This window comes from Bactrocera oleae, chromosome 6 (assembly GCF_042242935.1).
Source record: "Bactrocera oleae isolate idBacOlea1 chromosome 6, idBacOlea1, whole genome shotgun sequence".
NCBI classification, from domain to species: domain Eukaryota; kingdom Metazoa; phylum Arthropoda; class Insecta; order Diptera; family Tephritidae; genus Bactrocera; species Bactrocera oleae.
The window spans coordinates 53,907,568-53,921,961 of record NC_091540.1 but is presented as its reverse complement, the minus strand read 5'-3'; the positions used below and the strand labels follow the sequence as shown (position 1 = coordinate 53,921,961).

At 34.5% G+C, this 14,394-nt stretch overlaps 1 protein-coding gene across 2 annotated transcripts in view; it reads left to right on the top strand.

Moving 5' to 3' along the window:
• Positions 1-190: 190 nt before the first annotated feature.
• kst (spectrin beta chain, non-erythrocytic 5 kst) overlaps positions 191-14,394 on the top strand; it is a 77,136-nt gene continuing 62,932 nt past the window's right edge. The window contains exons 1-2 of one of the 2 annotated variants that reach the window (XM_036359030.2): positions 191-319; positions 2,930-3,340. The gene's annotated coding sequence lies outside the window, so the exon portion shown is untranslated. Of the gene's footprint in view, positions 320-883; positions 1,121-2,929; positions 3,341-14,394 lie in introns of those variants that run through there. The other variant, XM_036359029.2, reaches the window with a different exon arrangement.

The following is a 14,394-nucleotide window of genomic DNA, read 5'->3' as shown; positions in this document are numbered from 1 at the left end:
ATTCAAACTGTCGTTATTTTCAAATTCACTTTTTTGTTTATTCATTATTTTGTTTTGCCCCCATTTGCTCCAAATCATACGTGTAGCGATGTGCGGCGCGGTGTAGCGCGGAGATCGACAACAAAGAAAAACAAAAGCATTAAAGCCGAACGCCAGCAAAAATTATTGCTCTCCAGCTAAATCTCGTCGCAGTTTCAATTCAGTTTTGAGTTGTTTTCCGTTGGGAACGAACGTGAATCTTGTAGATCGCGGACAGCGCGTTTATCAATTCGACATTTGCACACTTGGAAGAGCATAGTGCTTGGAGATAAACAAATTTGTAAGCTTTACACTAACAAATCAAAATCTAAAGGGTATTTTAGCCTAATGATAACGCTCGGTAAATGCAAGTGAGGTGAAACTTTTGAACAAAAAATAGTTTTAAAAAAATTGGCTAATTGGAAAATTCACGTGAGTGAGTGCAAGTGGACCTACAAAACAATTTGAATTGCTCGCCAATTGAGCGTTTTACTAAAACTAGTTTTTATACACATACAAACGTAAATGCAGCAGTACCTGTGCCGCTTCATGTGTAGGAATTTCTTGTGAACGCTGTCACTGAGTTGCCGGTGTGCGCAGTCGCTGCTCTGCTCTCTGCGCTCTGCTTTACCGCTGCTGTTGCTGTCATCATAGCGTAGTAAACACAAAGCAACGTGTAAAAGAATGTCTCTACAGCGCAGCGGTGCAAAGCAAATAACGCTGAAGTCAACAAAAAACGTAAGGTAACTGCGCAGCTTAACAGCTACAACAACACCGGGCAATATTGGGTTTTAAGCAACAGCGCAGCGCACAAGCGGAAAAATAAATACAAAACGGAAACAAAACCAGTGACAGCAGAGTCAGAGACCGGCTGCAGCGTAGAGTCGTAAAGCCATAGACAACATTCTCTTCTTTGCCGTCGTGAAGTCAACAACGTAATTGTTATGCGAGCGCAGCGTTGAAATTTTACTAATATTTTGCCAATTGTTCTTACGCGTTTAATGTTGAATTTGTTGTAATGTTATGTTAAAATAATCGTTGTAAAACTGAACTTTCGTGCAACTATAGAAGTGTGTTTTGTAAATTACATTTAATATTGAAGGTACAAAAACAAAACAGAAAAACCGAAATAGCGACAAAAGTGCGAAACAAGTGAACGAGTGAAAATCGCCTTATTTACCGCCATCTTGCATTTCCGCCGCGTTGTGCCTTTTATGTACTTGCCTTGCTGTTTTTGCTGCTGAATAAATTCAATTATGAAAAAGTGGATCGCCAAAAGTCAGCAACAATGAAACAATATGAAAACGAATGCATGCAGTTATAGAAACAACAGACTAAGTGAAATACGAGTAAAGTTGTGTTAAAGCAACATATAAATAATTTCATTGCGCCGTATGCGAGAGAAATTTCGACTCGTTTTTTAAATTGCTTAAAGGCATAGATCTACGCGCAGCAATATTTATGCCTTTAACAACAATTTTAGCTTGTTTTCATAAGTTGACGCGGAAAAAACGCTTACTAAGCCTAACCTATTAAAAAGTATGGCAGTTGAGCCAGTGTATAAAAGTTTTGATTAAAGTAAAGCAATAAAGATATTTTATTATATTTCTTTTTTTTTTATAAATTACTAATTTAGTGATTTAATAAATCGTAACAATAAAAAATGTTAGACTCGGTTGCACCGAATCTATAATACTTGTACCCTTCAAAAATACAAATGATTCCAATTCAAACTTGATTTTCATCGATCAGTTTATATGGCAGCTATAGTCTATAATGGCCCCATTTTAATAGTCTTTTCAGGGTATAACAACATATTTTCTGTTGTTTCATAAATTTTAACAAATCGTATAAGGTATACTCACCCATTTCGAGAGTTTAACTTGCACTCCGCTTTCGGCAGAACAACTTCTTACTACTTAATTCCCTAAGCTGTCTGTCGCGACTAGTTGACTGGCTTGCTGGCTAATTCGCTATGTGGCATTGTTCAGCGGCAAAAATAGCAAACTAGCAAAAGACGACGTCGCGTTTAAGCTATCGATCGCGTGTTTATGGAACTTGCTTCATGTTGTGCTACTTTCGTCTGAGAAAATAAGAAAATATTGCAATTTGCAAGTTTAACTTTCGATTTAAAGCAAATTGAATTGCGGTGAAATTAACTGAAACTTCTATGCAAAGTAGTGATGTATTGCATTGAAAGCAAAGCGGTGCAATAAAAGAAAAGCAAAGCTAAAAACTTCAACAACTACAAATGTGAAATGAAGCACTATTTTCTGAATTGATTACTATTGTTGTGTAGAATTACAGGTGAAGTTTGAAGCGTGAAAGTGAGCTCCGTCTACATTTAGTCGAAGCAATAAATGCATAGTGAGTCAAATAGATAAAACTGCTCGTGCTAAAGTTGTATTGAAGCTGTTTAAATCACAGTAAGCTGCTTAACGACGACCACGACAACAATACAATAACAACAACAATAGTAAATACAACAACAACAACTACTACTAAAGTAGTTGAACAACAAAATTGTAAAGCTTCATACCAAAAGCAATAAAAAAACAAACCAGTGCCAAAGAGGAGTGAAAACGTATAACAAGAGGAATATAGGAAACTAGAAGAATTGAGGAAGATCAGAAAAATTTTAGGGAAGACCAAAGCAAGAAAAGTAGAAAGGTGATAAAAACAGCATTGCACGAAATAAAATTGAAAAGAAAAAAATCTCGTTTTTCGGGTCGGTTTCAAATTCTTTTCACTGATTTAACAACCCGTTCGCTTGTGTAACCGCGCGCTCTCTCTTGCTCTCTGCAAACGGACAACTTCTTGATCAATTGCTATTGCGTTTACAGCACAGCATTAGTTTTAGCTTCTTATTTGCCGGTTATAATAACATTTCTACTCACATATACTTATATAGAATTTTTACTTTTGGAATACGTCGGCTAAAAGGGAGACAACGAAATATACAAAAAAAAATTAAAAAATAGTAGAAACAACCAAATCAAATTCCAAATCATCAGCAACAACAACACTAACGAAAACAACAACAATCAGCATCAAGTCATTTTATGTTTTTTTTTTTTGAGCGCTCATTGCCTTTGGTTAGCTTCTCAATTTGACCTTTTTGGTTATTTTTGTTAAGAGACAAACACAGCTAAACAACAACAACAATCGAACCGATAGCCACCGGCAGCTGCAGCATAAGCATAGCCAGTTAGAAAGTTACCAGTAGCTGCAATAGTGACTATTCTCCAATAATTTTATTGCCCCCGCACGGATTAAAACAAAACATTCACGCTGGATTTGGGATACTACGAGGCTGTCAAAGGTAAACAATAACATTCATCAGCATATCGTATAAACTTGACAAACCCGTATATGTACTTATGTACTTTATAAATATGTTAATAGTGTGTAGATTTCTAGGAAAATTTGTTTAGAAAAGTCGATTTCGCTAAGTTGTGTAGATATTTTGTTCTTATATGTATGTATATGAACGAATAATGTGTATTGATTTATGTGATGCTCCAACTACATATATATTTATATATAATATATTGTTTTTATATACATTATTCTGTAGACTTTTTATTAGCTGTAAATATTATCAAAGCGACAAGTTGGATGATAGGATATAGGGAAAGTGCTGATATGTGATTGTGAACAGAGTGATTCATTTTGAAAAATTTTGGATTGCCTTAATTCCGTAGCCGATCTCAAGGAGAACCTTTGAAAAAGTTGTCTGGTGGTGAGGAATATTTTTCTGTTTAAAATTATATTGAATTCAAAAATCAAATAAAATGTGTATTACAATAGATTAATACAGGAAATGAATGATCAAAGGTCTAGTCAAAATTTTGATTTTTGACAAAATGGCGACTTCCCAAAAACTTTGTGTTTTGTGTAAAAATTTACACTTCAAAGTGGCTAAAAAATCGAAATCGAAAATCGAAAAAATCTTAATGAGGGCGTCTGAAGGTGAGTTTAAAGGTGAGCGGTTCACCCATTTCGGAGAAATTTTCTTCACCCACTATGAAAACAGCGTTTCGAGAAAAACACGTTAAAGTTTTGGGAGTCGGTTACACTAAGTTAAAAAGCTCTTACAAATACGCTTATATCTCCGAAACTATTTGCCTGGTCAACTCGAAATTTTTGGAGAATATTTTTAAATAAGTATATGTATATTTAAAGTGTAAGCAAAAAAGATTTCGATTTTTTGAAATTCACAAGTAGATATAACTTCTTAAAGCCTAGAGCAATAAACTACATCTACTCTTCTTCTTCTCAACCTTGTGAAACACTGAATACTTCTTCATTCGACAATCTAAACCATGCTTCAACATCCTCAACACGTGATCAAATCAGAAAACAGCTGAAATATATATATATTTACATTTATATTATACTTATACACTCGCACTTGCTGCTGAGCGCCTTTCTGTGCTTCAGATTCGATTTCAGCACAAATTGCTTTATTATATAAAATAAGAAAATACAAAAAAAAAAAATAATAAAAACTAAATATTATTCTATTAACGCTTTCGCAACTGTTGCATAATCACCTTAAGAACTACACCTGCGTCAACCATTCGTGTCTACGCCGATCGTGCTTTATGGGCACATTTCGAATTAGGTACGGGTGTGTATGTGTGTGTGCGGCAATCATTGTGTGATTTATTTATTTATTTTATTCACTTTTTGACAATTTGCCGCGCCAGATTGCGATCATAATTGCGTGTACCAAAGTAATAAAATAGTGAGAGGGTCGCACAAAGCAAACCAACAACAATAACAGCGGTAATATCAACACGTACAACGACATTACCAATACTAGCACGCGTGCAACAGCCGAAACGAAGTCAGAGTTGAAATCAAAAGAATTGTGAATCAAGCTTGGGCTTTGCTCGCTGCTGCAAACACGCATACACGCATACACGGACAAAATGTGGACAATTGTGATTCTGTTGGTTTACTTGTTAGTATTTGTTGGTGTGTCTGTACAGGTTGCTTTTGTTGCCTTTAGCTGGTCATTTTATTTATTTATTCTTCTATTTTTTGTTGTTTTTGTAATTTTTTGTTTTTGTATTTTTTGTATTTTTTTGTTTTGGTTTTTTCGGTCTTACACTTGTGTTTTTTTGTTTTTGTAATCTTTTGTTTTTGCATTTTTTGTTGTTTTTGTATATATTTTTAGTTTTTGTGTGTTTTTATTTTGTTTTTGCTTGGCGTGTTTGGAATGCGGTGCAAGTGACATTCAGCCCGCCACACAAGCCGCGCTCTGCTCGGCCGTCGTTCGGCTGTTCGGTTGTTGAAGAATTAACAGTAACAAAAGTATCGTGGAAACCTCATAATTGCACGTCGCGAAGCAGCGGGGCACACAAGCGCACGCAGGCAACCCGTTCAGTCATTTTTTAAATGTTTTCTTCTTTTTCTGCATTTTTAGCGCGCTGCACTTGTGGTGGGGTATGATTTTCATTCAACGCCAGTCCAGCCAGCTCAGTCAGACACAGGTGTTGCGCTACATGTGACCGCTTTGACTAAGCGCCTAACTGATGCTATGCCAAACAGCTTCATATTCCCCCATATATATGTGTGTGTGCGTGTGTGTATGTTCTGGCATGCTGCGCTTTTACTTGTGTTGCTTCTGCGCATGCGCGTGTGTGTGCGTTACTGACATGTTTATTTTTTAAGCGAACTCGTTGTGGCCAGTTCTTTGCCAGCAGCAATGCAACACGATTTGTGGTAAATGCGCTTTTGTATACATATTTACATACTAGGGTGGTTCAATATGTACTTAGCCTACAAAGGAAAAACGTAAGATTTTGAATAATTGCGATTTTCTCTCAATATCATATATACGGCACACTTGTCCCAGCTATTTTCCAATTCCTTTAATCCGTCTGTAAAAAAAATTTTCAGCAGGTCTGTAAGGTAGGTCTCCGTGGCGGCGACAAACTTCTTAGTCGTCGCAAATTTCTGTCCGGCGAGTAACCTTTTCAAGTTTGGAAACAAAAAAAGTCGTGTGAGTCCAAATCGGGAGATTATGGTGGATGAGGCAGCAGCCCACAGCCTAATTCGATTAATATGGTTGTTGTTTTGATGAAAAAGCACTGTTGTATTTGCGAAATAAGGCCAGTTTTTTTTTGTGATTCAACGTTGAATCGGTCAAAAAATAATTTGATTTGGTACAGCACGATTTCTCCTTCTCAAAGTAATCGATGTCGATGATCGCAGCTTGTGAACCCCATACAATGGTGGTTATCAGTTTTCCGGCCGATAAAAAAGTCTTCGCCTTCTTCAGAACAGTTCATCCGTGTAAAGTCTACTGTTTCGACGTTTTCTTAGCCTTTGGTGTGTGCAAGTGGGTGCACGTTTCGTCGATAGTCATGAAGCAAACGGTGCCGAGGAAGCTTTCTTATAACCAATTGGTCTTTCGAGATGCACACTGTCTCAGTTGTCTTGCGCTCCTTCAATCAGCACTCTGTCTATAAGAGATCGTGGATTTCTGTCATGTTTTTTCTGTGGTAAACGTTTTCGGAACGTGACTTCTCTAAAAACCGACATGTGACCATGTTGAAACTCGTTAAACCAGTTTTTGACAGTCGTCTTCGGAGAAGAAGAGTCACTGTACGCCTTCACAAGCATTAGAAATTTTGACAACAGTCACCTATGAAAATTGGAGGTGTGCCTAAGTAATTATCAGACCGCCCTCGTATATACAGGCATAGACCTTCTTTTGACACACATACACACATACACCTGCATTTCAATACATTTACTGGTAGTATGTAAGTATGCATGTATGTGTGTGTGTGTTGGCATGTAAATTGTCATATTAACTAGGCTAAGTAGCATGGTTGGCCTGTAGAGTCGGTCGCCAGAACGTCACTTAGCTCCACTGCCAAGCCACTCCGTCCCGCTGCGCAGTCTAAGCTATAGCACCATCTAAGCTATGGCATGCTTGACAGCATAGTTAGTTTGTCTTTTTGTTGCTCTTTGCTACGGTATCTGCGCTCTCAACACTTTTGTTTTTGCCACTTAATCCGCAAATAGTTTTCGAGCTCGGCTTTATTTCATTTAGCCGTGCTTACCGTACACTGAAATACAGTTAACAACAACAAAGACATACATATCTAGTAAATATATACAATTATGTATGTAAATATATGCAAAATTATGATTTACATTGTCAGAGCTTTGTAAAAATCTCCGTTTGCTTCGTCTTCTCCGCCACTAAATTGCCTTGAGTTGGTTTTAACTGAAAAAAAAGCATAACATAGAATGTGATCTTGGGCGCTGTGCTTCAGTTCGCACATTGTACTCCAAGAAATTTGTGTAAAGAAAGGCGTGGCAGTTGTCGCACGTCTGGCTAAATGGCTTGCCCTGTAGCCGGAGAATGCGCAGCGCCGACAACAACTTGTTTCTTTTGGTTTGTTGCTTTGCTGGAAACTGTGACAGCAGCTAGATTTCACAGCATTTTTTCTATGTTTTCCATTTTGTTGTTGGTTAATGGATTTTCTAACAAATTGTAGACTTTGAAAATTCCATGAATGTCTTGATAAATTATTCTCAACTTTGGAAGCGCGCATGTAAGCGATAAGCGAGGGTTATTAGTGCTAGTAGCTTGAAATAATTTACAATATTTCTTGATGTATTGTATAACGGTACATATTTCTATTATTTTCTAGTAATTTTTGATATTTCGAATATAGTATAAATTTCTTCAAGCTTTCTTTAATTTTTGATCCCGACTTCAAAATACTGTGTCTTCTAGGAATATGAAGAAAAAACATCAGTGTTTCGATAGGAACTTGAAAGTAGTCAACCTTGTCTCTGTCTAAGTTGGCGGTCAAGTCTAGTCTGGAAAAGAGAGCAGGTTCTAAAAAATATGATCCGTGCACTAGACCCGCTTTTGAGATCGAAAATTAGGCGACGGAATGTTTTGACAATCTGCGCTTCTTATTATTTGTAGTTCAGATAACCGTTAGTAAAGTCTCTTCATCGTCCATGGTACAGCACACACAGCACACCTTTCAATTCTCCTCGCCTCGAACGATTACTAATACTCACGAATCTCTTTAAAGATTTTATATGCATCGACTCAGTACTTTATTAATCACGACATAATTTTGACCTTTTATAACATTTTAAGCTATAAGAAATGCAGCTGTGAAGGGTATTATTGTTTCGGTGCAACCGAACTCTTGTTTTTGAGTTTCATTTAAAAACAGGAAATTATTTACACTTCTGCGAGTTAAAGATCATTTATAAGTCAACCTAAAAAAAAAACGGATACATAGACAACAACAAAAACATACGCAAGGCCATTTATAGTCGTACTTGCTGCAAGACGGGAAAGGAATGGATAAAAATGGAGAGAAAATATGGCAAGCGAAAATCAACACGAAATCACTTATAAACAATATCCAGAGTTTTACAGAAAATACCAACACACACGAACTGAGAGAAGTGAAAATAAACACAAGAGCCATCTGCAACATCGGCAACAATTGCAATAGCGGCGATCAACAGCGCAGCAAATTTTATAAGGAATTGCGCGCATCGATCAACAAGGGCAACATCAAAAACACACACATATATACATACAAAACACCAGCACAAATACAAATACAACAAAATATATAAACAATAAAAGTGCAACAATGCAATATGCCACCAATCTTTGAAGTGCAACACAGTGCGGTGTTGAAGTTATCGGAGTAACTTGACTGCGCAACACTTTTTTCTACGCTGCCAATAGCACACATACATACACATAGGCACTTATAAACATATGTATGGTAGATATGTATGTATATGCTGTATAAGTGCGCCTCATCTTCGCCTCTGCTGGTGCTATTGATGTGTGCAACACGTTGATTGCGCACAAGGAGGTGTCTGCTAGTTGTGCAACAGTCGAAGCGGCAACAAAACACACACACACAAACGTATGTATGTATGTATGAGTGGATGCATGAAAATATGTAGTAAGCGCATATGTTGCACATGCCACATGCATACTTGTGTGTCTATTTTTGATTTTATGGTGCAGTACTCGTACATGCAGCTGTGAATAGCATGTTGCCACCGTCTGTGTGTTGCAATGTGACTCTTGAAGGAAAATTTTAGTGAAAATTAAACGAAAAAACAATCGAAATACAAACAGACACGCAGCGCAATTGCACAAAAGTGCGCATAAAATAATTGTTTTTCGTGAAGCTGAATATCGCTAAGTCTGTGTGTGTGTTGCTGTTGTACATATGTGTGTTGGTATATGAAAAATGTTGATTGTGTTGTATTGCATTAAAAATTTAATTGAAGCAAATTTTCAAAGCTTTAATTCAAGGATAGATGTACATACATATGCATTTAAATATGAATATACGTACATATGTATGTACTAAATGTACGATATTTCCCCAAAATTTTTAATATAAAAATCTCAACGTTTGCACTTTACTACTCATTTCCGTTAAAACTGCCGATGGGTCTTCGGATGTCAACAAAAGTGTTTCTAAAACATATATATGTACAGCATATTTGAGACACAGTTAGTATGAAAATTCGATCGCATGAGTTTTGTGTTTTTTTTGCATATTTCGATAGCCTATAACTTTAAAAATTATATACTAAAATTTTAAATGAATATTTCAAATAGTTTTTGAGTTACAGTTTTCTAAATCTCGGTTCAATCCGCTCTTTCAGTTTATCTTTAAATTCGTTTTTTTTCAAAACTAAATTTTTCAGATTGGCTGTAGTTGTAACTCGAAAACAAATCATTCGGTCGCTTTGATGTTTTTTCTGCTTATTTTATATATATTTATCCGTACAATAGCGATCCAGTTTTCGATTGTATAAAAAATTTAATTTTGGCGGGCCGAAAATCATTTTATATTTTAGCAAGATTTGAATTTTTTTTTAAAGTCTCTCTAGTATCTTAAAGATTTTTAATATATTTAATTTTTTTTTGTTTTCAACTACGGTGAAGGCCGTTATCACCGCCGAAGTTTGGGATCTTTGTTTTAATAACTAGGGAGAAATAGCGAAGAACTTGCTAAATATTAAATTTTATTTTATTCAAATTCTCTACATATGTTGCCAACCCAATATATTCACAAATTGTGTAAAAATATATCATGCAGTAATTTTCTTTAAAAAAATCAGATTTTTTCAGGTGATCTTACTATGTGTGCCGCTTTCTTCAAATATGCAGTTATCATATTAGTCACTATATTTGTTGCAAACGCCGCTTTTATTTGCATAATTTAATAGCTTGCATATTTCTGCTATAAAATATAAAAGCCTTAAGTAAAAGTACGCGCATATATCCAAAGACACATATGTATGTACACATAAACATACAAAATAAATAAATAAGTTTATTTATTTTATTTAAGCTTGTTGAATCTTTTCGGTCAAAAATAAAAGTCGCCGTAAAATACGCCAAATATTGACAATGTCGCATTAAAATATCTAAAAAGAGTTAAATGAATCACTTTTTTATATTTATGTACATATGTATAGACTTTACTTTACAGATATCCATGATTGATGAAAAACCGTTATTGAATTTGCATACATACCTATGTTCCAATATAAGGAATACAGAAAAACTAATTAAAAGTTCTTCCGAAGTGCTGAATACTTGGTATCCAAAAATAACAAAAAATACTTCTGGAAAGGCCTGTTAAAAATTTATTGCCAAAATAGTACTTGAAAAATGAAAAAAAAACTTTCGCTAATATTTATGTGAATTAGTTCATTAGATATTATTATACTATTATATATATAATATTTATATGTTAAGATTATTGTGTCACTGTTTCTTGAAAGTAAAAAAAAGGCATACATACATATCTCACACTTTATTCTGTTATAAGCTAGCAACAAAGGAATGCTGGCTAAAGTTACGAAATTCGGCTTGTTAACCGAAATCAGCGAGGTTGGTTACAAAACTTGCTAGTATCTTTTCAACCGGAGTTTCTCAAACTCTAAAAACCTTAGCGAAATATGTCACTTGATCTGTGTTTTTATTTCTTTGCTGGAAGCCTTGATATTATCCGCAAATAAATAGTTATTTCGAGCTTTCAGCACCAAACAACTAAGTGAAGAGAAGCATTCATGAGAAGCTGTTGCACGTCAAATTTGAGCTTTGACTAACCCTTTGCAATAAATATATGAAAAATTCGCGTTATATAAAATACAAACAAGATTTATCATTCGTTAATTTGAAGCCCTGACCCCCGGATAAACTTCCGGTTTAATTCTAATATAAGATAATGGTGCTAAAGAAGTAAGATACGTGACACACTCTATATAAGTAGCATTATTTTAAAAACCAGCTGACGCAAGTAAATAGTCCTGAGGTTGTTGAAGACACGATTAATGTGAAGGGAGCTCTCGCCATTTGTTGCCTAAAGCTGTTATTTCTAAAATGTTTTATCAAGCCCAGTCTATAGCAATAATTTTCTGATTAAGTTCTATTTACTTTGATATTTTTATTATATCCACATATTTATTTTTTTGAGCGGACAAACAATGCCTGTAATTTGTCTTCAATTTGCCTCTACTTGCTTCCTTATATACCTATGTATGTATGTGGGTATATTTTTGCCTTAGCATTCGCTCCAATTTATTAATTGAAAATTCTATTTAAATAAACTTTAATGCGCTGCAACAACAGCAAAGGCATAAATCGCATTGACGAACAAAAAAAAATTGTAAGCTGCACTTAAGACAGATGTATTATATAGCTCTAGTGCTCAACTCCAAACTGACCTAAGTGAAGTTCAACTTGTAATTACATTACTTGAAAGAAACATTGTCGTAGCAGACTTAAATTTATATACTAGTATATACATAGCTACATTATACATATAGTTTTAACACGATCAATTTATCTACTTAACCTTTGCCTGCTGTTATTGTACTTTACGCCCACAGTCCTTGTATGTGTCATGTACGAATATGTATGTTTGTATATAAGAGTAGTCCTTAAATCTACGAAGGAAATGTTTACAAAGTATTATATTATATAAATCCTAGCTTATGAAGACTTAAGGAGTTACATGGGTTTCACGGCTTCAAAAAACAAAAAAAAATGTATTGTCTCATTTAATTCTATAACATCTCTAGAATATTGTCCTAAATTCTGAGTTAATCCCAGTAATAGTTTTGGAAGTACAACTTTAAAAAGTGGCGCGCTCGAGGTTAAGTATATAGTCACTTAAACTTTAAATGCGTTTTTCTCGTAACTGTGCTTTCAAAGTCGGTTGTCAAGATTTCTCGCGTACTACTCAACCGATCGCAATGCAGTCTTCAAGATATCCTTTACAAGGTCTTGAATTCAATTACAATTATCTTCGTTCAATTACAAATATTTAAAACAAAAAAACGTCTGCCAAAAATACAATTTCACTTTATTTGTTTTGGTTTTTTCTTCCAATACCTTGTTAATGATCTTAGTTCAAAAACTTATATTTTTTTTTTCACTTTTGATGTTCCTGTCAGAAGCTCTGCTGTCAACGCAGAACCACCGGACTGTCGGAAATGACGTCGTCATTACCGAGTTTTAAATATTTTCTTTTGAAAATTTCACAAAATCTTCGAAATAATAATAAGCTTGAATAAAATGTTATTTTTTATATGAAAAAAAATTTTTGCTCGACGAAACCCCTAAAGGGGCTCGAGTTTATATGAGGTAATATGGTCGATTGCACTATAATATAATCCTTTTTGTTTACAATATGCACAAAACAAATAAATTTCGTTTTTTTGAGCCCGCACGGGATAATCTGATCCTCCGTGACTCCTGTTGAAGCAAACTTCACTATCTCTAAATGGCGGCAAAATTAAAATGTAACACTTGTGCTACTATGATATAACCAGTTGAGAGCCTGAGATTGAGAGCAATCGTTTAAGGATCACCCTCGTGTGCATTCTCAGTATATGACGCATTAAGTATAAATACATTACTATGATTTTATTCTATTTGATGTTGGTCAGTTAAATCTGTCAACTCTAAATATATTTCTATAAAATTAATATTTATTTGCGACTTTTGAAATTCCAAAACAAAAACAATAACAACTGTCAGGTCGCAGCAACTTCGCAGCCTTGAAATATTCAAGTGCCGTTTTCAGACCCCCGCATGCCCGCCAAAAGTATTAAGCTAATGCATATGCATGTATTGAGATAAGTATACTCGTAAAATCTTGTAATAGTATATACTTGTATGTATGTATGTATGCATGCCTTGTGCTGTGAATATTTTTCCGCTGTGCAAATAAAACGCAAAAAACTGTCTTAATCGCTAATATTATAATTATTATTTTTGCCTTTGTTTTTATTTTTGGTCGGTTATATTTTTATTGTTATTGTTATTATAATTGTAATTATTGCTGTTGACTTTGTCTGTTGCATGTTTAGCCTTTTGTTTGAATTTTTCACAAAAATTCTTTTAATTTGCAATTAATTTTGCTGGCGTGTTTGCTTTTGTTAATAGCAGCGAAAATAAATAGCCAACAACAAAAAAACGTTAAATACCTACAATAACAATAATAACAATAATAAAAGCGAAACAAGTTTGAAGTGCGCGCATATTGATCGTCAGTCGGTTTCGATCTTGTTCGGTGGCTTTGTAGGTTTTTAACTGGTTTCGTCTCACCAACTCACCAATATGCTGGTGTGGCTGGCTATTATTATTATTATTTTTGTTTTTTGCTTTTAAATTTTTTGATTTCATTGCAATTACATGTGGACATGTGTATGTAAACTGGTAATACTTTAATTATTCGCGGCAAATTTGACATATATACATATCTATATATATACCCTGTAAGAAAATGCCAGCTTTACTTGAGTTAAAAAGTTAAAAGTAGATGATTTTCTAAATTTTAAAATTTAGCCACCCAAATTAAAATAAAAAATTAAATTTCAAACAAAGTACAGGTAAACAAATAATGCCACCAGTAATTCACAGGTATTTACATACATGACCGATCACACGACAAATCGTTACTTCCAGAAGAGAGTAAAACATGCAATATTTTTTGTACGACGAGTTATACATCTATTCTTCTGTATAAATAGGTATAGCAAGCAAGTGGATAAGGAGTTAGAATTAAGGAAATACTAGCTCACTGGCAATACTTTATACCGTCTAAAAAAAGAATGAGGTTTGAAAATTTTTGCCTTTTTTTACTATCTATTTTTGCTTAATATTACATTCGTGTATTTTCTATGTATTTGAATATCTATCTAGATCAATTTATGAAGTGAATTATAGTAGATTTAACAGTTATTCTGATCGTTGGAATAAAGACGAATTCAGTAAATCATAAATCATCCAAATCGGTTCAAACGTTGTTGAATTATAAGTGCTGC